This window comes from Delphinus delphis, chromosome 5, assembly GCF_949987515.2.
Source record: "Delphinus delphis chromosome 5, mDelDel1.2, whole genome shotgun sequence".
In the NCBI taxonomy this organism is placed as follows: Eukaryota; Metazoa; Chordata; class Mammalia; order Artiodactyla; family Delphinidae; genus Delphinus; species Delphinus delphis.
In genome coordinates, this window is record NC_082687.1 from 76,326,307 (window position 1) to 76,352,195 (window position 25,889).

Genomic DNA, 25,889 nt, shown 5'->3' on the forward strand with positions numbered 1-25,889 from the left:
AGTTGCCACAACTAGAGAAAGCCCTCGCACAGAAACGAAGACCCAACACAGCCAAAACTAAATAAATAAATTAAAAAAAAAAAAAAAGAAAGAAAAGGGGTGTCCAGAGAGGGCTCAGGGAAAATGGTAGGCAGTGAGGTCAGAGGGAATCCGGAAGCAGAGGCGGTGCAGACCTTGTGGGGCTTTGTGGGTCACCACAAGGACTTTGGATTTTACCCTGAAGGAGGTGGGAAGCTTGTGGAGGGTTTTCAGTAGAAGTGGGACAGGATCCTTCTGGCTGCTGCTTTTAAAATAAATTGAATAGGGCAAAAATGGAAGTATGAAAACAGGATTCGATAATCTAAGCAAGAGATGATGGTAACTTAGACTAAGGATTTACCAGATTCTAAATTTTTTGAAGGAATAACTGGCAAGATTTTCTGATGAAGGGAATGTGAGTCTGGAAAGAAAGAAGCAAAGATGAGTCAAGGTCTTGGGTCGGAGCAGCTGGAGGAATAGACCTGTTGTTTACTAAGATGGGGAAACCTGTTGGAGGTACAGGTTTGGAGATAGGGGAGCCAGAATTTGGCTTTGGAATTAAGTCTGTCAGATGCCTAGTAGAGAAGTCTAATAGACTGTTGGATACATGAGCCTGGAGTTCAGGGGGGAGGATAGGGTTAGAAGTATAAATTGGAGAGTGGGAAGCACATAAAAAAATTGAAACTATGGATGGAATAAGGTCACCTAGGAAGAGAGAGTATAGGTGGAACAGAAAGCAACCTGGGGCTGAGCCTTGGGAACCCCAGCATTAGTGGTTGGGGATATGAGAAGAACCAGCCAAGGTGATGAGGAACCAGTGAGACAGGAAGAAAGAGGAAAGTCCCAGAGAACAAGGGGAGAAGCTATTTCAAGAAGGGCGTATCCAGTTGGGTCAGATGCTGCTGAGAAATGAAGTACAAAGAGGACTTAAAATTAGTCATTGACTTTGGAACATGGAAGTCATTGATGAGTTTCACAAAAGCAGTTTTAGTGGAATTGTGGGGATGAAAACCTAATTTGGAGTAGTTTCAAAACAGAGTGGAAAAAGAGTAAGTGGAGATAGTGGAGATGTAGATAATTTTTTCAAGAAATTAGGTATAAAGAGAAGCAAAAAAACATGGCAGTCTCTAATATGGCCCCGTAACGTGTTAGGAGCTGTTTTTCAAACAGAAGTTCATTCTCTTCTCAAGAAGGTGGCTCCAGAGGGACCGTAGGAGTCTATCCTATGGCTCTCCTATTGGGGCTTGCCAAGGACTCTACACAGCATCCCTGTCCATCACAGATACCTCTGGCACTGTTGGATCTGCTGGATCATATGAACCAAGGGCACCTTGCATGGCAGCCTGGATCTACTGCAGAGCCCTCTCTTGTTCTGGGCCCCATTCAAAACCATGAATGTCTTAAATCACCCAGTACATATGTTGGAGCAGTATTCCCTACTATAGGTTATGTTTATCCAAAACCCAAAGGGGCTTACCAAGCATTGGATTTCTTTCTTTGTAGTAGTAAGCCCAAAGTGTAATAACTTGTTCTTTATCTGGGAGGGGATATCCTGACATGCATTAGATCATTGAATCCCTGAAAACTTCACTAGTGTGGGAGACACTGCAGGATCCTTTCTCAAGGGAACCCAGGTTTGGGGTCTGAGAACTGACTCAGATCTGGAGATTATGGGCACATCAACATTCTCCTTGATAGCTCTTGACTTTTTTTTTTCTTGTTATAAAATCGTGTAATACCTTTATTGGCTGATCGTCTAACCCAGTCCCAGGAACACCATGGTCTATTAGCCATCATCAAAACCCTTGTGGGTAGAGGCACTCTGCTTGTCCCTCTGGGCTTGTTGTGGTTTATGTTCACCTTGACTCTGATGGTTAAGCACTGACCTCTGGCCTTTATTATTCTGGAATCCCATCATTCCCACGGAGACTATGGAGCCCAATTATATGGCAGAGTCACGTCTTCTCACCCTGGCCTACAGTGGACAGTCATCTCTAAGCTTCTCAGAGATGTAGTTGCCCCTGACTGCCATACTCCTTATTGCCTAAAGCAGGGAAATGTCCTCTGAACCCTCCCAGGAAGCATAGATCTCACATAAATGTTGTTCGAACATTTCTGTCTCCCTGAGCATTCCGACCCCTTCTTCAATGTTCTGCCATTGTACTGCAGCCTCTCCCTGTAACTTACTGTAAAGCATCGTGTCCAAGCTTCAAGGAGCCATTCAGAAATACAGTCATCCTAACTTTAAGGGGGTTCCCAAGCCAACAACCCCTCCCTCGCCTTTGTATTCTGCTCCCCTCCTTCCTCTCCTGTTTATCATCCTTGAACTCGCTCCCACATGTGTCCCCCCTAGTTCATGCCGGTACGTCTTAACCAAGTCCTGCAGCTCTTTCTGAGGATAGGACATCTTCTTCCGGACCAGGCACTGTATTTCTTCACTTGGACTACCTTGAGACCTAACCCCAGTTATTCAACCAAAAGTAAAGAATGGAGGCAGGGGCGGATCATGAGGAAGCCAACATCGTTTTGTCATAGTCACTGTCAAGAATCTAGTCTCACCCAGATCTGGAGAATAAAATAGAAGCAACATTCAGGTAAACATCAGTCAACTAATGGAATATTTTTGGTGAAATAAAAGAAGCCAGGAAATATACCCTCAGGCTCCAGGCTTCTCCCTGCAGGATTGGGAAGAAGTTGGTGGTGGCGAAGTGTGGATGAGGCCGAAGGGGACTGGGAAGGAGATTCAGTGCACTCCGTTTGGAGAGTTTTCATAGATGGCGTACAGTTCCAGATCTCTGATGCTTGCAAGCGAAATGACACCATAGACTCTTTCATTTGTCTATTCATTCATTCAGTATTTATTGGAAGCCTCTTATGCTAGTCACTCTGTTAGGTGCTTGGGTTCAAAGACAAGTACTACCCTGTCTTTATTTTTCAGAAATTCAGAGTGTAGTGGCAAGCGGACAGATATGCGACTTATTATTGGTCATCTTACATGTGCTAGAACAGAGGAACGTAAAGGGTGCTATGGGAGTCCAGACGAAATTACAAAAACACTCTTGCCTGTTGTGTGTGCACACAAAGGAGGAGTTATATAATGCCTTGTCTAGTTTCTTATCTCACCACACTTCCATTCCTCGTCCCTAGAGCCACTTGACCATTGCTGGTCAGGGTTAATTTAAAGAATCTTGGTTTGGTAGCTCAGAGGACTATGAAGCCAACCTTCCTTTCTGTTCTCAGCATCTGCATGTAGTTTCTTAATCTGTTTTTGTGACCCATCTCCTCTTGTCCCCCAATTCCATTGTCTTAAATATCTTTCCTACTCTTATACCTGTTGTACTCTCACAGATCCCCTGACTCCTTCTTGCCTAAAGCCTAGACTTTTGGGCAAATCCTAGTTCCTTTTCTCTCTACCTGTCTTGGGAGAAGGGACAAGTATCTTAACAGGTGCACTAGTTAGCACTTTAATTTCAGCCTTATAACTATTTCCATTTTATAAATGAGGCCCAAGGAAGTTAAGGAATTTGCCCAATTCACACAGCTAGAAAAGTAAAAAGGCAAGATTTTGAATTCAGGTCCGACATTCAGAGTACTGACCCATACCTTAAAGGCTCCCAGATGACCAAGCATTTCTAAAACATTCAGTTGCAAAGCTTTTCTATTCAAAGTCTCACAGGAGCAGAGAAAAAGCACTAAAAGACTGTCTTGTACTTTTATAATCTCTTCAAACATCTTGTCCCCACTGCATACCCTCAGACTCATAAAGCACTTATATCCTTCCTCCAGGAAGTATATGCATTTCTAGTGAATATAAGCCTAGAGGTGGAATTCCTGGGTTATACAGAATGCACATATATATCCCTGCTTAGTAAATATCACCAAATAGTTGAGCAAAGTGATCACGCCAGCTTACGTTTCCACCAACGGTGTACGTGCTAATTATCCTCATCAACATTTGGTGTTGTCAGTCATTTGAATTTTAGCCATTCTAGTGAGTTTGTAGTAGAATCTCACTGAGGTATTAATTGCATTTATCTGATCATTAATGAGGTTGAGCATTTAATAAGTATAATGTAATAAGTATATAGATGGTTCCTGACTTATGATGGCTTAACTTAGGATTTTTCGACTTTACAAAGGTGTGAAAGTTGAAGGTTATTTTCTTCCAGCACTTTGAAGCTGTTATTCCATTGTCTTTTGGCTTCCAGTGTTGCTGTTGAGAAATTAGCTGTCAGTTTAATTATTGCTCCTGTGATGGCAGTCTGTATTCTCCCTCTGGCTGCTTTTAAGATATTTTCTTTGTTTATGGTCTTTAGCACTTTTACTTTAAAGTAACTAGGTTTGACTTTATTTTCAGTTTTGGATTTCTTGAATCTGTCAATTGATACATGTAATTAGTTTTGGAAAAGCCTCAGCTATTACCTCTTCAAGTCATATTTCTGTTCCATTATCTCTGTCTTCACCCTGCAGGACTTCAATTAAGCATACATAAAACTTTTCATTGGTTTTTTATGTCAGTGCCATGGTCTGAGAAAAGTGCAGTACAAAATTTGAGAGTAAGCATTTTGAAGACTTTATAGCAACTGACAAAGTAATTTTATGCCTTATGAATCTAATAAAAATTAGCACTTATATTTGGGTATGTCTATTTCTTATTTCACTGTTCTACTATTATTAAGTAAAGCCAATACTTAAGAACAAAGAAAGCTATAGAGCAGCTATAAAAAGCAAGCACAAAAACTCACAAAGAATAGTCATCTCAGGCCAATAAGTATAGGAACAAACAGCTTTAACAGCTTTCGTAGACCCTAAGAACATCTCAGAGTCCACACAATGAGGATCATGAATTATCCAGAAAAGATCATATACTGTTTTTATTTCCTTTTTTTAAAAGATAAAACATATAATGCACATTTTCTTGTCTTCTTTAACAATGTGTTGTTCTTAAGGAAGTTTTGGCAGTCTAGAAAGGTATTTTCTCTGGAGCAGTGGTTCTCAAACTATCATGCATCAGAATCACCTGGAGGGCTTACTAAACACAGATTGATGGACCCCACCTTCAGAATTTTTGATTCAGCGGTTTGCATTTTTAATAAATTCCCAGAGTGATACCAATGTTATTGGTCTGGGCACCACATTTTGAGGACCTCTGTTTTGGAGCATCCACGTCTCTGATAAATAGAGCATTGTAGTGCTAAAGAACCAGGAGTAGTAATATTTAGGCAGAATATGGAGTAAAATAAAATCCAAATGCTTTACTGTGATATTCAAGGCCCTGCATGATGTAGCCCCTGCACTATGTAGTCTATCTCACATTGTGTTTCTTTTTTTTGCATTGGCCTTCATTCTGGGCCTTAAAGACACCAAGCTCATTTCTGTCTCAAGGCTGCGCTTGCTGTTCCCTCTTGGTGGGGCTCTTCTCTCCCAGATTATGGCTCTCCCTGTGTCATCGCTGAAGGCCTAGCTCCAAATGTTACCTTTTCAGAGAGGTGTTCTCTACTTAAAGAAGCCATTCTCTATTACACTTCCCACTCTCCTAGTTTATTCTCTTCGTGTCACTTATCATGAGCTGAAATTGACATTTTATTTTCTTGTTGGAAAATTCCAATAAAGCAGACGTCTTGTCTCTTAGGTTCTTTTTGCTATCTCCAGCCTGGAATGGGGCCTGATATGTTGTAGGTGCTCACTAGATATCTGTTGGTTGGAAACACCGATGTTTGGCATGGGGCTTTTACTTTATACCTTGTTTCTGAGGGGAAATGAAGGGCACTGAAAAAGGAACATGGCAACCTGAGGAATATGAAACATGGCCCCTCCCTCACCTGCCTTACTACATGTTAAAGCTGCCAGGATTCTTCCTGGTTTATGATGCGAAGGAAAAGGGGTCTGTATTTTCTCTGTCTCCACACTGTCTTCTACACCCTAGGTTGCCTCATAAGAAGACAAGATGGTGACTTGGGCAACACTTTTCACTCTCAGGGATTCCAGAGAGTTGCTAAATGGGTAACTTTTTCATACATCCAGAACACTCCTAACTTGTATAAGTGATTCTCTGCAGGATGGCTGGCCTCTGTCAAGTTGTCCCCAACTACAGTGAGGGAAGGAGAGCTGCTTCTCTACCTCTATTGAGTGCCAGGTGGGCTCTGTCTGTGGGTGCTCCTCTCAGGTACCTCCAGCTGCTTGGAATCCCAGGTTAGGAATGGACCTGATCGATCCCGTTGGAGAAGATGTGGGCCACTAAGATGAACAGAGAAGCCGACCTGCTTACTCAGATATTTAAAGCTGTATTTGTTTTCCTCTCAGTGGTTTGCTCATTAAAAATTGAGTGCCTGTACCCATGCTGGCTGCAGAGAAGACCTGCACATTCTGTCTACAGACAATTGCTGGTGATCTGAGCTGACTCACCCCCATACCCTCCCTTCCCCATGGCTCTGCCCCTGGCGCCTGGTCTTGGAAGGTTGGCATTCTTGTTATAATCTCAGGCTGCTGCCCTGAGCCATAGGCAAAAGCAATAGGGCTTTCTTTAGGGAATTCAGGAGTGAGCCTCATGGGCTAGCCACTGATTTTTATTGCTGTTTGAATGAGGTTTGGGGGAGGGTTTTTCCCAAACAGGGAAAATAGAGAGTCCTTTCGGTTGGGGATGTTCTCTATCCCCATAGCACTAGGGTTGAAAATGTTTACACAGATACATTTCATATTTTATCTCTCCTTTAGATAGGCATGTAGAATATTCCAACTACACTAACTTCTTTCACTTCTGCCCTTTATCTGTGTTAAAGCCAGTTAAAGACACTGGTACTTGATTAGTGACTTTGGCATTGCTTGCACATCTTGTCGTGCTGGGAATGAACTGAAGATGGTTGTGACGAGAAGCAGAGGTCGTGGGTGGGAGGCTTTGGCAGGTCTCAGAGGAGCTGCCTTGAGGGTTTTGTTAAGCCAGCTCGTCTGCTTCTAGAGCTTTCCGTGTTTATGTGGGAGTTCACACATCAACTTCTTAAGTACTTACTCTATACCAGGCACCCCTTCCAGTTAGGTGCTGGGGGTACCAAGACTAATAGAATTCTTTCTTTGCCTTCAAGGACCTCAGAATCTTATTGGGAGAGGGACCTGTCATGGTGACTTCAAGACGGCTATACATTCTTTTTATTCCTTCTCTTGAATTTGAGCTTGTCCTATCACTAGCTTTGACCAGTAGAATGTGGTGGAAGTAACTTCCAAGCTTGGGCCTTAAGGGATCTACAGCTTCGGCTTTTGCCACTTAGAATGCTTCTTCTTGGAAGACAGCCACCATGTAAGGAGCCAATCTACCCTAAGACCACCATGCTGTGAGGAAGCCCAAGCTAGCCACATGGAGCAAGAATGTGAGAGGAATGCTGAGGCACTACACATGTGAGTGGACCCTTCATGGGCCTTCCATTCAGTCCAGTGGCTAAATGAATGCAGCTGAGTGAATGACCTCAGCTGATGCCATATGGAGCAGAAGACCCACCCAACCAAGCTTAACCTAAATTCTTGACCCATAAAATTGTGAGCAAATAAAATGGCTGTTGTTTGAAGTCATTAAGTTTTGGGATATGTTGTAATGCAGCTCGAGATAATTAAAGCATACACATATATTCTTGATGGAGGTATGATTAGGACGTTATAGGAATATAGAAGAAGATACCTGTCACAGACTTAGAGAGAGAACTTATGATTACCAGGGGGAAAGGGTTGGGCAGGGGAGGATAGACTGGGAGTTTGGGATTAACATGTACACACTACTATATTTAAAATAGATAACCAACAAGGACCTACTGTAAGCACAGGGAACTCAGCTCAATATTCTGTAGTAACCTAAATGGGAAAAGAATTTGAAAAAGACTTGATACTTGTATGGGTATAACTGAATCACTTTGCTGTACACCTGTAACTAACACATCATTGTTAATCAACTATACTCCGATATAAAATAAAAATTTTAAAAATATACAGTTGTGAGAAATAGTGAGAGATCCTGTGCACACTCCACCCAATTCCTTCAGTGGTTAAATCTTGCAAAACCGTAGTACAATATCACAACCAGAATATTAGCACTGAGGTAATCATGGTATAGAACTTTTCCATCACCACAAGGATTCCTTGCATTGCCCTTTTATACCCACACCCATTTCCCTTCCACCTCCACCCAACCCTTAACCCTTGGCACTGGTCAGTTTTATATTCTGTTATTTCAAGAATATTATGTAAATTACATTAACATTAAAATTAACATTATATAATAAATTAAAGTATTGATACTTAATCTTTTGAAAAAAAAAAAGAGGAAGATACCTGAGCCAGTGTGTGGTGATGAGAAGATGGTTATAGAATGCTTCCCAAAGAGGCTTGCTTGAGTAGAATCTTCTCTAAAGACTCAGATGTGAGCCAGGCTTGGGGGAGGTAAAGTTTGTCTAGATACAGGTGAATTGAGCAAATTAGCATAGAGGTGATTAACAGCATGGTAACATATGTGAGGGGACTTCAAGCAACTGTAAGATAAGGAGTAATGGACAGGTTGCAGAGATGTTCTTCTTCATCATCATAGTAATAGCAATAGATTACATTTCTTGAACACTTACTATGTGCCAGATACTAACCTATGGTTTTATATATATTAACTCATTTAATTCTCACAACAACCTGTATTATTATTCCCTTTTTACATCAGAAGAAAATGAAGGACAAGGAAATAAGTAACTTGCTCAAGGGCACATGGCTGGCAAGTACAGAGTAGAGATGTGAACGCAGACAAAGGTCTTGGAGAACTTTGTGTGCCTCCTTAAAGAGCTTGGGATTTGTTCCGTAGGTGATGGGAAGTGACCCAAAGGTTTTAAGTAAGGGAGTGACATGGTCATGTTGAAAGATTCTGTAGTCTTTGTAATTTCCCTGTCTTTCATTATTTTCTTTGCCTGTTACCTATTTCTCTACAGTGACTAGCAGTGAACTCTTTAAAATAAGCAGGGCCTGTGAGCTTATCTTTGAAGGCTACAAGGAAAGAGGGAGGAGTGGGGGACACGTGCTAGTCCACAGCTGGTCATGGGGATGGAGAGGAGGACAGAACACCCAGGGAGAGAATGGGTGTGGCGGCCGCCAAGAGAGAAAAGTGGGCCATATCCTTGACCTCACGGCAGGATAAGAACAGCAGCATATGGGAGCCAGCCTGTTCTAAGACCTTTAGGCTGAGGCACTGATAGGCTCATGGGCTGTGCAGACAATCTGCCTTCCTCTCTTTCCTCCTCCCCATGGCCTTTCAGGTGATTAGCATCAAAATATTAAAAACAGCTGTTAGATTTCCAGTGGTGATTAGTAAAGAAGAGAGCATTTCACATCAATTCAGAAATGCTCATCTGGCCATGGCCATTGCTTTCTGAAGGAACCCCACCTCCACTGCCCCCGGGAGCCATTGAATAGCTTCTCCTGCACACACCACACTCACTTTCTCTCTGTCCCCTGCTCTGTTGACTGTGGATGGTAGGGCCGACTCAGTAGAGTCTTAATCTGTATGCAGACTCTTCACGTCCTCCTTAGATTTTGTGCAAGGAAGGAAGAGACGGAGTGCATAAGAAGAAAGAAATCTGGCTTAGGTTCTAGCAGAAGCTAGGAGATCCAGCCCTCAGACGTGGGTTGGCTGACGGTAGCTTTGTGTGATATGGACAAATGTCTGGAAGTCTCTAGGTCCCAAGGTCCTCGTCTGTAATATGAGGGTGTTGGTTGAAGACTAATCTCACCACAAATAATAAAAATAACCATAGCTGATGTTTACGGAGCAGGTACTAAAAGCCTGACCCCATGCTAAGCATTTTGTGCACCTTATTTATTTAATCCTCACCATAACCCGAGCTCAGTGAAGCTCACTGAAGCCTTTCCTGATCATCCTATCTAAAACTCCCTGTATTAATCATCTATTGCTGTGTTACAAATGACTTCAAATCTTAGTAGCTTAAAAAACCACAATAAAAATTATAGTCACATAGTTTTTGTGGGTCAGAATTCCAGAGCAGCTTGGCTGACTGGTTACGGCTTGGAGTCTTTTATGAGTTTGCTGGGGCTGCAGTCATCACTTTCAACATGGCAGGTAGACATTGGCTATTGGCAAGGTCAGCACTGGCTATTGGCAAGAGGCTCCTTTCATCACCACCTTGCCATAGTGCTATCCATGAGACCATTCGAATGTTCTCACAACACAGGAGCTGGCTTCCCCAAGAGTAAGTGATCCAAGAGAGAGCACGGTAGAACCTGCAATGTCTTTAATGACCTGTGCATGTATGTATACAAAGACGGGACCACTGGGAGGTGACGGTCATCAGGGGCCATCTTTGAAGCTGGCCGTCACCTTCCCACTAAATTTATATCATATTACTGTGTATTACCTTTAATAGCACTTCTCTGAAATTATCTCTTTTTGTTTACTTGAGACTCGTTTCCTCCCTGCTGGAATGTAAGTGTCCTGAGAGCAGGGATTTCATCTTTTAAAAATTAATTAATTAATGGCTGCGTTGGGTCTTCGTTTCTGCACGCGGGCTTTCTCTAGTTGCGGTGAGTGGGGCCTACTCTTCGATATGGTGCTCGGGCTTCTCATTGTGGTGGCTTTTCTTGTTGCGGAGCACGGGCTCTAGGTGCACAGGCTTCAGTAGCTGTGGGGTGCGAGCTCAGTAGTTGTGGTTCGCAGGCTCTAGAATGCAGGCTCAAGTAGTTGTGGTGCACGGGCTTAGTCCCTCATCTTTTTTTATTGCTGTATCCTTAGCACCTACAATAAGGTCAGGTGCATAGTTGATGCTTAGTACTGAGCATGGGGTAGGTACCATCATTATGCCAGTTTCAGATGCAGAAACAGAGGTTCAGAGAAGTTAACTAATTTGCCTGAAGCCACATAGATAGTAAGTGTTGGAGCTGGGATAGCAACTTGTATGTAGGAACTGATAACAATCTACATAGACAGCATTCAATGAATAATTGAATAATTATAATCAAACTGGATAATTCCAGTGCTGTCATTATGTGAGTGAAATTATCTGTGGAGTAGAGAGCAGGACAGCATGAAGGAGGAGGGCTGGGAGAATTCCTGAATAATAGCGAAAAACTAGGAGGAAGTATGTATGTGTCTATATAAATGGATATGTGTACATGGTTGAGAAGGTTGTGAGAGATAAATAGAGATATATATAGAGATAGGTAGATAGGTAGGTAGAGGATGTGTGGGTATGGTAGTTGGATCGTTAAAGAGGAGATAATGTACTCAGAGCAGCTGTTATGACACAGACCTAGAGATAATACTTTGACCTTAGTCTTATTTTGCCTCAAAATTCTTTGAAAAATTTGTCTCCAAGAAACATCAAAATTAGTCATTTTTCCTTTAAAAATCCCACAAGCAATTTAAGTTATTATGTGACTTACAAGCATATTGCCAAACTGTACATGGATTGCTAACTTGATTGTGTTTGTGGGAATTATCCATTTTCTGGATTATTTGCCAGAAAAAGAAAAGTACTGACTGTTGGCAACCCACTCTCCATTCTCCTTCCCAGACTCCTGAGGGAGGGGCCCTGGTATTCATCAAACAGACAATGCCCCACCCACCCCCTCTCTTGGCCTGGGAGATGGAAATTTGGGGAGAAATGGAGGGAAATGATTATAAGAGTCTCTCACTCTCCCTCCGCTGAAGCATTCTGGGTCCTGAGTTTGGGGTCAAGGGGTATCGTCTGTGTGGAGGAGTCTTTGGTCTTCGGGCAAGACTAGGGTGAGATTCAGAGGAAAGGCTACAGAAGTTGGTTGCTGAGGCTGGCTTTGATCTAGCCTTGAAGCAAAGGTGGTGTTGGTCCTTTAGTTTCTTCAATGCCCAATCCAGTTCACCACAGTAAGAAAGCAGACAGTGATTCTACGGGGGAGGCCCACTCAGGAAAAACAAAAGAGTTTGCGTTCAGCTTGAACGTATCCTCAGGAACCTGTGGGTAGCTGTAATTAGTTGGAGCAAAACCAGACCTGGTGGAAAGATTGAAATAAGCTTCCCCTCAAATTACTGAGTTTGTGTTCATGAGTTGTAGCAAGACAGAGACTCCATAGTCTTGTGTGAAGGAGGATGGTATTCTCCCTGAGCTTTCCACTTAGACTAGCCAGTTGGTTTATTCAAGGCAGATACTAGGAGGGCCCACCTTTCCTTTTCCATGACTCTCTTATGAGGGAGTTGCAGTACAGTGGTTAAAGCAAAGGCCTTAGAGTTTGCTTTAGTTTGTGCCTTGGGCTCTGCCACTTACTATGTGACCTTAGTCAAACTACTTAACTTCTCTGGGCCTCCATTTTCTCAAATGTAAAAGGGATAATAACTGCTCTTACTTCATAGAATAGTTGTAAAGATGAAATTGGGATGATACATATAAAGCTCTTGTAACAGTACGTTGCATTCAAGAATTCATTTAACAAACATATGTGGACCAATATACATTGCTATGTGCCAGGTGCAGGAGAATGGTGACAAAGACCTGGTTCTGGCCCCCAGTGAAATTGATATTCCAGTATGTATGGAGGGTGGCAGCCCGAATAATGTCCCCCCAAATATGTCCACGTTTGAATCCCTGGAACCGGTGAATATGTTAGGTTACGTGGCAAGGGGGAATTAAGGCTGCAGATGGAATTGAGGTTGCTAATAAAATGGCTTTAAAATATTATGGATTATCCAGGTGGGCCCAATGTAATAACAAAAGTCCTTAAAATTTGGAAGAAGGCAGAAGAATGAGTGTCAGAGTGATGCCATGTGAGCAGGACCTGACCCGCCATTGCTGACTTTGGAGATGGAAGGGGGACAAATGCCAAGGAATGCAATGGCTGCTGTAAGACAACAAAAGCAAGGAAACGAATTCTCCAGTAGGAGCACAGCCCTGCTGATATCTTTATTGTAGCCCATTGAGGCCCATTTCAGATTTTCGACCTCCGGTACTCTAAGATAATAAATTTGCCTTGTTCAAGGCACCACGTTTGTGGTAATTTGTTACAACAGCAATAGGAAACTAATAGTAATACAGACAAGAAATACATCAACAAGTGAATATATAATGTAATTGCAGGTGATGATAAGAAAATTAAACAGGTTAAAGGGATAGAGGGTGATGGAGGTGGGGCCTCTTTTAGATGGTCAGGGAAGGCATCTTTGGAGAGAGAAAATTTGAGAAGAGGCTTGAATGAAATGAGAGGACAAGCCATGGATCTGCACTCCAGGTAGTGGGAATAGAGCCTACAAAGGCCTTAAGGAGAGAAGGATCTCGAATTGTTGAAGAAGGATCAGTGTGGCTGAGGCATAGGGGCAAGTGGGAAAGCAGTAGGAGATATCAGACAAGGCAGAAGTCAGATCCTACAAGCCCTTGGAGTTTTGATTTTATGGTAAGAAGTTCAGATTTTATCCCCCGTGCGACAGGAAACTACTGGAGAGGAATTACTGGAGGGGGTGATATGAAATAATTTACATTTTACAAAGCTCACTGTGTGGGGAATAAACTGGAAGGAGTTAAAGAATGGAGGTAAGAAGCTAAATGAGGGGCTTCCCTGGTGGCGCAGTGGTTGAGAGTCCGCCTGCCCATGCCGGGGACGCGGGTTCGTGCCCCGGTCCGGGAAGATCCCACATGCCGTGGAGGGGCTGGGCCCGTGAGCCATGGCCTCTGAGTCTGCGAGTCCGGAGCCTGTGCTCTGCAACGCGAGAGGCCACAACAGTGAGAGGCCTGCCTACCGCAAAAAAAAAAAAAGGAAGAAGAAGAAGAAGCTAAATGAGGAGGATGCTATGGAAAACTATGGACTAGTCTCGGCTGGTGGTGACAGAAGTGGTGAGAAGGAGCTGGATTCTAGACGTATCTTGGTGGTTAGAACTGACTGGACTTTATGTTGGTTTGGATATGAGGTTTGAGGGAAGGAAACAAATCAAGGACACTTTCTAGCTTTGGGCTGGAGCATCTGGGTGGATGGACATGCCATTTACTTACACGAAGAAAACAGGAGAAGGACATGTTTGGAAGGTAAAAGTCCAGAATGTTCACCAAATCAATGCTTAAAGATTATTTTCAGTATCTGATGCCCCTGATACACTGGTCTATTGTTTTTTCCCATCCATATCTATGCTCATCATGTTTCCTCCATCTGAGGCTTCCTCCTCCACTCCATTGTCAAGGGTTCAATTCATATCAAGGCCCATATCCAATGTCACCTCTTTCCTACTTCTGCTATAGGAGAGATTGCTCTTCCTTTTGACTTCACCAAGGCTAGTATTTAAGTCTCTGTAACAGTTTGCTTTTGGACCTCATCTGTAAGTACCTTATCTTTCCTACTGGGTAGTAATCTCCTAGAAGGCAGGGATGTGCATTCCTTTTCTTGTATTCTCTGCTGCTTAGTGACTTGCATACAGGAGGGGCCCAGTAAATGATCACTGAATGGAATTGGATGTTGTGGAGAAGACTGTGTTGTGTAGGGGAGTTGAACTAGGTATTCTCTAAGGCTAGTTTCTGCTCTAAGATTTCATGATTCATTTGATTGCATGTTGGCTGTCCCCACTACTCAGAAGGTTTCTAAGTTGCCTAGTTCTGCATTTGATTAGGGAGTCCATGAAGAATGCAGTCTACCTTCAATGCCCTCCCAAGGGATTAGGAAGGAAATATTGGGTTTGTATATATATGCAAAGATGGTTTTCTGCTGCCATATATAAATGGTTTCAGATTCTGTGCACCCTTTCTTTCTTTTTTTTTTTTTACACTGCAAAACCAAATATAGTTTTTAATATTATATACGACCAACCCCTTCAGCATCAGTTATTGCACTGATGAACACATACATACTTTATGGTTAACAAACAGAAGTATGGAATTTATATAATTTTTTTCCCTATAAACATACTGCTACTAAACCCTAGCCATGCATTTTTTTTTCGGTATGCGGGCCTCTCACTGTTGTGACCTCTCCCATTGCGGAGCACAGGCTCTGGACGTGCAGGCTCAGCGGCCATGGCTCACAGGACAGCCGCTCCGTGACATGTGGGATCCTCCCAGACCGGGGCACAAACCTGTGTCCCCTGCATCGGCAGGCGGACCCTCAACCACTGCGCCACCAGGGAAGCCCCATGCACCCTTTCTTGATACTCCCTTCTTCTGCAGTTAATAGGGATAACCTTACAACAGGTCAAAAATAGGAAGTGAAGGTGGGATGCCAGTATTGTCTTCAGTTATTCCATTTCCACAACTGTGCAAGAGTCTCACATGAACTATATATTTAATGACTTAATTTTGACAGCACACATATGTATCCTTTCTAATACCAAGACAGATATATATTCAAAGATTGCTTAATGAAACATATGGTTAAGGGAAGTTGTTGTTCTTAGCAATAATCTGTAATTTTACTTTTATCCATGTATCAGTTAGCTTTTGCTAGAGGACAAATAATCCCACAACATAGTGGCTTAAAATAACAACCACTAATTTAATGCTTAGTTGTGTAGCTGGCAATTTGGGCTGGGATAGCTGAAAGGCTGGTCTGGGCTGGCTTGGCTGATCTTGGCTGAGGTCATTTATGTATCTGTGATCAGCTCGTGGGTTGTTGAGGGCTGGACCGTTTGATGGCTTAGTAGAGGTGGCTGGGAAAACTGAGTTACTCTCCACAGTGTTTCTCCTCCTCCATAGGCTAGCCTGGGCTTCTTTATGTGGTGGCAGCAGGATTCCATAAGTGAGAAGGCAATTATGCAAAGCCTCTTTAGGCCCAGGCTCTGAACTTTTCAACATTGTCCAAAGCAAGTCACAAGCCCAGCTCAGATTCAAGGAGTGGAGAAATTGCCTCCTGACAGAAGGAGAGGCCAAGCTGCATTTTGCATAGGCTGTAGATATCTGGGAGGGGTGAAGAACTATGGTCATTGTTGCAATCTGTCACCATCAGTTAGGGTGCTTTTGGCTTAAGTAACAGAAAATTCAACTCCAAGTTGCTTAAACAATAAGGGTACATTATCTCACAGAATAAGAAATTTGGAGGAAAAGTGATTACAGGGTTATTTCATCTGCTTAGCAATGCCATCATGGACCTAGGTTTTTATTGTATTCAGCTTTCCACTGTGTGTTCCCAGCATGTTCGGTTTTTGTGTACATTTTAACAAGTTGTCCACGACAGTTTCAGCCTTTACTTATAGATGACAAAGTCCAGAGGAGAAAAATGGAATGGCTCTGTCTTGTGTCTCCTTTAGAAGTGAGGAAAACCTACCCAGAAGCCCTTGCAGCCTTCCTGTTTTGTCCCATTACATCATATGCCTGTGCCTGAGGATAAGTAGATTGAAAAGCTCTGCCTATCAACGTCATATTAGTAGCTTTTGGGTAGGAAGATGGGAATTAAAGGTGGTGAACTATGCATATATTTCCCTCAAGAAATACAGAGGCTTAGCAACATTGAATGTAGGGCAAGTAGTTCTACCCAGAAAGTGGCTTTGGGTTTATCGTTCTGGACATTCTTACCATTTTCGGTGATTCCTTTAATAACAACAACAACAACAGCAATCTATGGTAAACATCTGTGCAAACATAAAACTAATTCAATTAGTAGGAAGTTTTTTGCTCAAGAAAATTTCAAGTAAATTAAAACAAAAATTTAAAAAAAAACTCTTGTTAAGTGATTTTTTAAAAAAGTGATTCTTATTTTGACTACTTATGTCTGCTTCTTGACACATGTAATACAAAATATATTTCTTTAAATCTTAGAGGCCACTGATGAAGCCTGAGTTTCACAGTCTTAAGCAGTCAAAGAGTAAAGGGATGAAAAAAACAGCCACCAGCTAGGAAACTTTAAAGATTTTGTTTACAGAGTACATTTGTCCTTAATTTAATTAAGTCATAACAATATCTATTAGTTCTCCTGTGTTTCAAATTTGACCGGGAGTGACATATATGGCAAATGCAAGTATCGTTTTTCTAGAAAGTCTCAAGTAAAATATGCCTCTCCTTTAACTACGCTCCATAAATAAAATGTCTTGTAAAAAGGCCATCACCTTAGCAACTGTCAGCTGAATCAGCTTTATGAAGACAAAGTAAAACTACAAGTAAGCCTGCAGATAAGGCCTGGGTAATTTTTTTTTTACCATTAAAGAAAGTGAATTTTTTTAAAAAAGTGACTTCTGACCATACTTCGAGAAAGATTAAACTAAGTACATTTAAAGTAAACACTTTTTAAAAAAAGAAGTTACCCCGAAAAGCAAGTTTGAAAATTGCATTGTTCTACAGTTTCCTTCCATTTATGATTTGTTTGACTATCTATTTTCTCTCTATGTTAAACTGCTTACACTTCAAAAGCTTTTCCTCTTTCTATAAGTAACGCTTTTAAAGTGAAATCAGCCAGCACGTTTAGTGAATCCCACACTCTGGGTTTCTTTTATAGTATTTTGATCCTTTGATAGGATTTTGTCAAGAGCATGCTTGTGGGTATAGGGTGTTTGGGGCTGTCAATCCTCTTGCCTACAACAACTTAAATATCTATGACAGGACTTTCAAAAGCAAACCACAATGATTTTAGAAAGGAATTAACAATTTGGGTAATTGGTCAATGATCAAATGTTAATAATAAGAGTGTAAATCTAACATATGATTGACTTAATTTTTTTATTTCAGAGTCACGTATTGCAGGGGTGATGTAGTTCAGACACCAGGGTATGATGCTGGTTAGGAGAAAATCTTGGGTAAATTCCACCTTAGAATATTCTTTTCTAAGAACAAAAATCTAAGAAATATAAAATCATTTTTTGCACTCACCCCCAGTGTATATGCATGGAAGAAAGCCTGAAAGCACTGCCTCCAAACTGTGTTAACTATGATTACCTTGGGGGTGATTCCTGGTTGGGGGCAATTCCCCATTGCGTTGAGTTTTGGTAGAGTACCTTGCCCTAGTCGTCTGTGGAAGCTGAAAGGGGAAACCCTTCCTAGCTCCCTGCCTAGCAACCAGGGTGTGGTCATATGAACTGGGCTTGTACCTTGAAGCTTCCACCTGAAACTTCAAAACTTGGGTGTGTAACACAGGGCCTGGGGTAAGGTGAGGCAAGTGAGGCATATAGGGTGCTAGAGTGTAAAATTTAAGGAGGCATGCATTTTCAAAGTCCTGGAAGTACTGATTTGCATTTGTCTGACCCTGAGAGTATGTGCCTCCTTAAATTTGGTTCCCTAGGCTCTTGACTTGCATCCTCAAGTCCCAGCCATGGTTTGACATTTGGACAGTCAGCAAGCAGATCATCACAGTGGGAGTGGAGGTGATGATAGTGGAACAATGATGGGGGCGGTGCTAGTGACAGCAGAAACGATGATGGCGGCAGTGGCTGTGGTGCTTCTGACTCCATTGGTGTCATCTTGTACCTTGGGATGAGATTGGTACTGGATCCCATGGGAAGGAATACTGGTCCTCCTGCCTTTGGATTTGTCAGCTCCTTAATAATGCTTCCGACACATTACTTTTCTACTTAAATGAAGCAGCACTGGTTTCTGATGCTCGCAGCCGAGAACCCTGACTAATACAATGGGATAGTGAGCAATTTATATTTTGTCCTCCTTTATCCTTTTCTGTGTTTTCGTGATTCACATATTTATAACCACGTTACTTTTTCATGGAAGGCCAGATATTTTTACCAGCGTGTTCTGTCATCGAGTAGACCAAAGTGTGTAGGATGGGCTCCAGAGTGAGTTAATTCAGCATTTCAGTGATGTTAACATGAAGGACCTACATCCTCTTCCACTGTTCCATGGTTGATATTGGCTTTACCTTCGTGTTAGTGACGGCCTGGCTATAGCAATTCCAAGAATTACATGCAGAAATGACAAGGTCTAGAGGAAGAAGCGAAAGGGTCTCTTCTTATGGTACTTTCCCAGGAATGAGACACAATTTTCCAGAAGCCCCACTACTAATTTCACTCTCATTTTATTGGTCCAAATTGAACCACATGCCTAAGGACGGCCTAACTCCTGACAGGGCAATATTCACCTGAGACCAATCAGACCCATTCCTGGAATTGAGGTTAGTTTCCCCTGAGGCACATGACACTGTAGAGGAAAGAAAAGTGACTGAATAAAATTAGAATTCTCTAAGGGAAGAAGAAAGACTGGAAGAAGGCTGGATAGTCAACTTGCAGTATCCATGATTTATTTTGGTTGCTTGTTGAATGCTTTGTTCACTTTTGGGTGGGTGTGTGGCTACAGTCTGAGTGTTAATGTGTATGTGTTACCTTAAGCAGCTGTTAATCCTGTCTGCTGAAACCAGTTTGAAAATGCTGACTAGATCATAGTAAAATGGTGTAGCCACTGTGGAAAATGGTATGGCAGTTCCTCAAAAAATTAAACAGAATCACCGTATGACCAAGTAATTCTACTTCTAGGTATTCAAAAGAATTGAATGCAGGGGCTCAAACAGAAATTTGCACACTCACGTTCATAGCAACATTATGCACAATAACCAAAAGGTAGAAGCAACCCAAGTGTCCACTGATAGATGAACAGTGAACAGAGAAACACAACGTGGTATGTACATACAGAGGGATATTACTCAGCCATAAAAAAGAAGGGAATTCTGACACACACTAAAACACGGGTGAACCTTGAAGATACCTTGAAGTGAAATAAGGACACAAAAGGACAAAGCCTGTATGATTCCACTTCTGTGAGGTACTTAGATAGTCAAATTCATAGAGACAGAAAGTAGAATGGTTGTTGCCTGGGGCTGGGGGAGGGGAAATGGGCAGTTACTGTTTGATAGACATAGGGTTTCAGTTTGGCAAGATGAAAAAAGTTCTGCACAGCAATGTGAATGTACTCAATGTCACTGAATTGTACACTTAAAAATGATAAATTTTATGTTGTATATATTTTACTACAATTTAAAAGAAAACATAAATTTTTTAAAAAAAGAAAAAAAGCCCATTGTGAGGGTTAATTTTACGTGTCAACGTGGCTAGGCTATGGCACACAAGTTGTTTTGTGTAACATTGGTCTAGATGTTGCTGTGAAGATATTTTTAAGATCAGATTAACATTTAAATTAGCAGCCTTTGGCTCTGTTTCTCTGGAGACTAATACATCAATTTTTTCATAAGCATTATATGGTATTTACAGAAATTTTATAATTAAACAAACGCTCTCCTATCTCTGTGAATAGAGGATGTGGGACCCAAGGTTGTAAATCCCAGCAGCCCTGGACCCAATGCCCATGAAATGGGTGGAAGTCATATAGGAACAAAGGAGGAAGTGTATGGGTTGGGAAAACCCCACAGAGTTTTCCCCTTGGCTTGGAAGTCCCTTCCTGTCCACAGTCCTCTACTGTATTCTTTATGAAACTACTCAAAACAATAGCTGGTATGACAAGCACTCGAAAAATGTTAGCAACTTTTATTATTATTTTAGGGGAAGATGTGTCTTTCCCATTCATAATATTTCCTTTGATGTGGAGAAAGCTCCACTAGGGAAATAATCTGGCCTCTCCCTCCTCTCTCTACTCACAGATGGCTGAGTTTAGAAGAAGAAACAGAGTGTATTAGTCTCTCAGAATTGTTGTAACAAATTAGCACAAATCGAGTAGCTTAAAACAGTAGAAGTTTATTCTTTTGCAGTTTTGGAGGCCAGAAGTCTAAAACCGAGGTGTGGACAGGTTTGGTTCCTTCTGGAGACTGAGGAACAGCCTGTGCAATGCCCCTCTCCCCGCTTCCGGTGGTCGCCCAAATCCTTGGTGGTCCTTGTCTTGTAGATGCATCGCTACAATCTCTGACCATCTTCTCTCTGTCTTCTGCCCTTTTCTTTTAAGGCCACTTGCCATTTGATTTAGGGACCAGCCTACCCCAGGATGATCTCATTTCAAGATCTTTAATTACATACATGAAGAAGCTTTTTTCCAAGTAAGGTCATAGTCACAGATTCTGAGTGGACACGTCATTTGAGGTGGGGGGTGAGTGGGTAAGAAGGGGTCACCATTCAACCCGCCGCGCAGAGCATGTACATTTCAGCCTCCTCCTCTCCTCGTTTTGTGGGGGGGTGGTGGTGGTGAATCTGCCTGCTGAGAATATGTGTTCTGCTCTGATTCTCCTGTTGTAGGTTTTATAGGAGTCTTGCCCTCCATCAGAAAACCTGTGTGGTAATGCAATTCTGGTGACTGCATGGATAAATCTGTCTAATTCCGGGTTTAGAATTGGAAATCCACTTACCTGAAGTCAGACAGCCTTATTCTTCACTATCAACTTCATCAAGTAAAGGTGATAGCTTGGTCTCCCACCTACCCTATTCTTCTATTTCATGCTTCTATTCTATTCCAGTTTAGAACTCAGGAATAGAAGTAAGGTGCCCTTTATTCAGCTCCGTTGAAAATTCAATTAATATTTCTTAAGGCTCACATCAAATGTCAGCAACTTTCTAAATTCTTTCCTCACTCTCACAGGCAGAATTAGCCATCTTTTCGGGGCCTTTGCCCTCCTTCGCGTTATCTCCTGTGAGTACTTTTTCTGCTTGGGATTACAGTTGTTCACAGACTCGCTGTCTCCCATTTTGCATCCCCTGAAACCCATTCCACTGTGGTCTATGAACAAATGATTGGGGCAAGCAGGAACTATATTTTGACAACCCAGACATCCTCCTAAGAATACTACCGCACAGAATGCATAATTAGCCACCATGTATCCCATTATTCTGTCATGCTTTTGATTTCATTGTCATCTTTGTTTTCTTAGCTGTTATGGGTCATGAATAAGAAAGGAAATCTCACTTTTTACTGGAAGCAGGATCCAAAGGATCTTGTATTTTTTGTCAAACCAATTTATGGGCTTTACCTACTAAGTAAGGGTGGTCTTTTACACTGCTTTATGTATCTTATAGTTGTGTGGGTTTTTTGTGTTTTTTTTACCTTTGAAATGTTGAGAAATTCAAAAATGCATATGAAAGAACTTTTCAATGCACACATCACCCCACCATCCAGAGTTCCTGTTAACTCATCTCTCCAGTTTATTCTCTCTCAATTTCAGAGCTGAGTGTATAATTAATTCACTAATAATACTATATAACTTATATGTACTAATTTTTATTTAACATTACATCAGTCAGCATTTTTCTTTGTCATCATATATTCTCCAAATCATGATCCTTTGGAAGGCTGTATAATATGCCTTCTTATAAATATAATTTTTTCAACTATTTTTTTTCTTGTGGAGTATTCAAATAGTCTTAATTCTTATGTATTTAAAATAACTTTTCAAAATGTACTAACAAGTTATAATTGTTATAGCATTTTGTCTGACATTATTTGTAAAAAGTTGAACAGTTGAAATAGTCAAACTCAAGATGGCCAACAATGCACTAGGACATTGTTCTGCAGAGAAGTCAGTTGATGTGATCGCCAGGATGAACCACACCCTCTTGTGACGCAAGCTGCTGCAGACAGTGCTCTATGCATGGGTTGACATGATGTAAACCGGAGCCCTGCTTCCCTGGCTACAGTGGACTGAACAGAGAATTGATGCTTGAGCCAAAGGCAGTTGTACCTGGGATGTCCAGTAGCCAATGAGACTGGCTGATGCAAGAACTCCACCCAAGGTGGTCACTGTATCCTGAATGATGACTGGCCAATCAAACAAAGCCTCTTTCACACAATTTGAATTTGAGACCTATTGGGGGGACTAAGCCAAAATGTTGGGCAGAAATGGGCAGACACCCAGAGAGGAGTCTGGAAGTCCTGTCTACGCGGCAGTGGGAGCCACAACAAAACAGGAGCAACGGAGTAGAGAAAAGAGATACAGAAAGTAGTTGGCGGTACAAGCAGAGGAAGCAGAGGCAGAGTGTAGCTGAGTCACCATATTGGCAGAGCAATAGAGAGGGAGCAACAGATGCCCGCTGCTGAAGCAATGTCAAGAAAAACAGGTGGCTGGAGGTATACTGTGTCCTGAGTGACATTCCCAGCTCCGTCAGGCAGCTGCTAAAACTGCTTCCTGCTCTTCCCCACTTCCTCATGTATCCTTACGACGCACCACATTCACCCAAGTCACCAGAGCACGCCTCTTTTCCTGGCAACCTGAAAGAGCCTCGTCAACAGCACGTAATATTCATATCTCTATTATGGCACGTATCAGGTGGCATTATGATGATTCGCTTTTAGGATGCTCCCTGACTAAACTCCTGAGGTCAAGGACCGTGTTCTACGCCTTTTTAAACATCCTCAGCAACTAGGACATACCTTATCACGTAGTGTGTACATACTAATTGTTTCATGAATGAATGACTGGTGAGGAGTATGAGTGTGCATGTGCCCAAAACAGCCTTCAAAACACAGGGAGCTCAACGAGAGAACATTTCTCTCAAGGAAGTACATTTCTGGTGTATTGTTTTGTCTGCTATTAATAAAGGCATCAAACCTTTTAATCTCACAAATTTTATTCGAAACAATGGCTAGACAAATATTCTCCTTTAATTTTGTTGTAACTTAAAAACACATTTAAAAAATATATAACATTTATCTAGTCTGCCTCATATCAGACATGACACTAAGCTCATAGTATATGTTATACTAAGCTGTATGGGGAGAAGGTACACAATAAGACAAAGCCCCAACACTTTGGGGCTCTCAGTCTAGGAAAGGAAGCATGCCATCCACACCAAGAGAAATGAAACAGTGTAGAATGGCCACAGTGCTGCTACAAAGTGCTGAGGAACTACTTTGCTGAAATGTGATTTTAGAATAGGCACTGGCAGGTTGAGTAGAGAAGGCTTAGCTCTTAAGGAGATAGCATCTTCTAAACAGTGGTTAATAGTACTCTCTACATTGTCAGCTTAATAGGACATGATCTCTAAATTTCAGATTTCCAAAGCTATTTGGAACATAATAGGTTGTGAGTGCCAGAATTTTTTTCCTGGTAACATTTATCCACTGTCTTAGGGCAAGGAGTTTTTTCCTATTTCAAACGAGACAAGAAATCTCTAATTAATTTTTCTGAAAAGAAACTTAGCAAAACAGTGCTTTGATACAACAGAGTTGCATCAGCTTCCTGCTGCTTTTTAACAAGCTGAATGAGTTCAGTCTGGCCATGTGGGGCTGCAGTATCACCACGCCTACCATTGTTGATAACCTGTCAGCAGTGAAGATGACACTTAAAATTGTGACTCAAATTGCAAAACGTTTATTTTACTGTGTTCAAACTTTGAACCACAGTTACTGAGATATCTGAGTTTTAAAAAAGTGATATTGAATGACTATCACCCAAAGGAACACAAATAAATGTTGGCAAGGATGTGGAGAAAAGGGAACCCTCCTGCGCTGTTGGTGGGAATGTAAATTGGTGCAGCCACTATAGAAAACAGTACGGAGGTTTCTCAAGAAACTAAAAATAGAACTCTAATATGATCCAGGAATTCCACTGCTGGGTACATATCTGAAAAAAATGAAAACACTAATTTGAAAAGATACACACACCCTAATGTTCATGGCAGCATTATTTACAATTGCCAAGATATGGAAGCAGTCTAAGTGTTCATCAACAGATGAAGGGATAAAGAAGATGCGGTATATATATATATATATATATATATATATATATATATATATACACACACACACAGACACACACACACACACACACACATACATATACACACACACACAATGGAATACTAATCAGCCATAAAAAAGAACGAAATAATGCCATTTGCAGTATCACGGATGGACTTGGAGGGCATTTGTCTTTCTCTGTCTGACTTATAAATGAAATAAGTCAGACAGAGAAAGACGAATACTGTATGATATCACTGACATGTAGAATCTAAAAAATATAACAAACTAGTGACTATAACAAAAAAGAAGCAGACTCACAGATATAGAGAATAAACTTGTGGTTACCAGGAGGGGGAGGGAAGGGGCAATATAGGGGTAGGGGATTAAGGTACAAATTATTGGGTATAAAATAATCTACATGGATATAATGAACCACACAGGGAATATAGCCAATATTTTATAATAACTATAAATGGAGTATAACCTTTAAAAGTTATGAATCACTATGTTGTACACCTGTAACTTGTATAATATTATACAACTATACTTCAATAAAAATAAATAAAAAATAAATGAAAATCATATTGTTGAATTTCTCATCACATGCTGCAGATATATCTGAAAAACCTCTTCCCAGTGAACACTTAAGTTAGCAGAGGAGCCTCTTCACAGTTTAGGTAAGTAAACTTTGAAATGGAATTACGTATTACTCAAACTTACAGCCTGCTTTTAAACTTCGGCAAAAATTTAATTAAAGAGTATCCTAAGTGTTCCAGGTATGAAAAAGTTACTATTTAGAACTGCTCACCTATGTGAATCAGGATTTTCTCAATACAATAAATAAAATACAGAAGCAAACTAGATGTTAAGGCTGATATAAGCCTGCAATTGTTATTCCTTAACCCAACTTTAAAATGTTTGCATATTATTTGCAAATTAGAGTAGACTGTGTTATTTTAACCTGCCCAGCATCTTTCCTTCTTCTCCAGGTAATGGCACCTCAGTTTTCCTCTGAGACCATCTGTCTCCCCTCCGAGTCCATGGAGACTCTGGGGGGACACAGGACCCACTGTGACCATTCAGTGTGTACCATGGTCCAGGGTGCAGTGACAGGGCCAGGGATGGGCATGTGAGTCAGGCCAGGCCACTGAGGCTTAGTTCTGAGATTGTGTTGGGTCCTGTTAGGAAGGAGATTGGAACTTGTGAATATGGTTATAAGCCTGGATCTGCCAGGGACTGCCACAGGGAGGAAGCTCATCTTGAGAATGGGGCAGCCACCATTCTCCGTGCCCCTCCATGGAGAGGGACACGGAGATGAGAAATGGACAGACAGCTTTGATGGTATTCCTT

At 41.5% G+C, this 25,889-nt stretch overlaps 1 long non-coding RNA gene across 2 annotated transcripts in view; it reads left to right on the plus strand.

Annotated features, from left to right (window-relative positions):
- LOC132425479 (uncharacterized) overlaps positions 1-25,889 on the plus strand; it is a 53,545-nt gene that overhangs the window by 18,668 nt on the left and 8,988 nt on the right. For both annotated transcript variants that reach the window (XR_009519446.1, XR_009519445.1), the window contains exon 4: positions 25,152-25,216. This is a non-coding gene — a long non-coding RNA (uncharacterized lncRNA). The remainder of the gene's footprint in view (positions 1-25,151; positions 25,217-25,889) is intronic.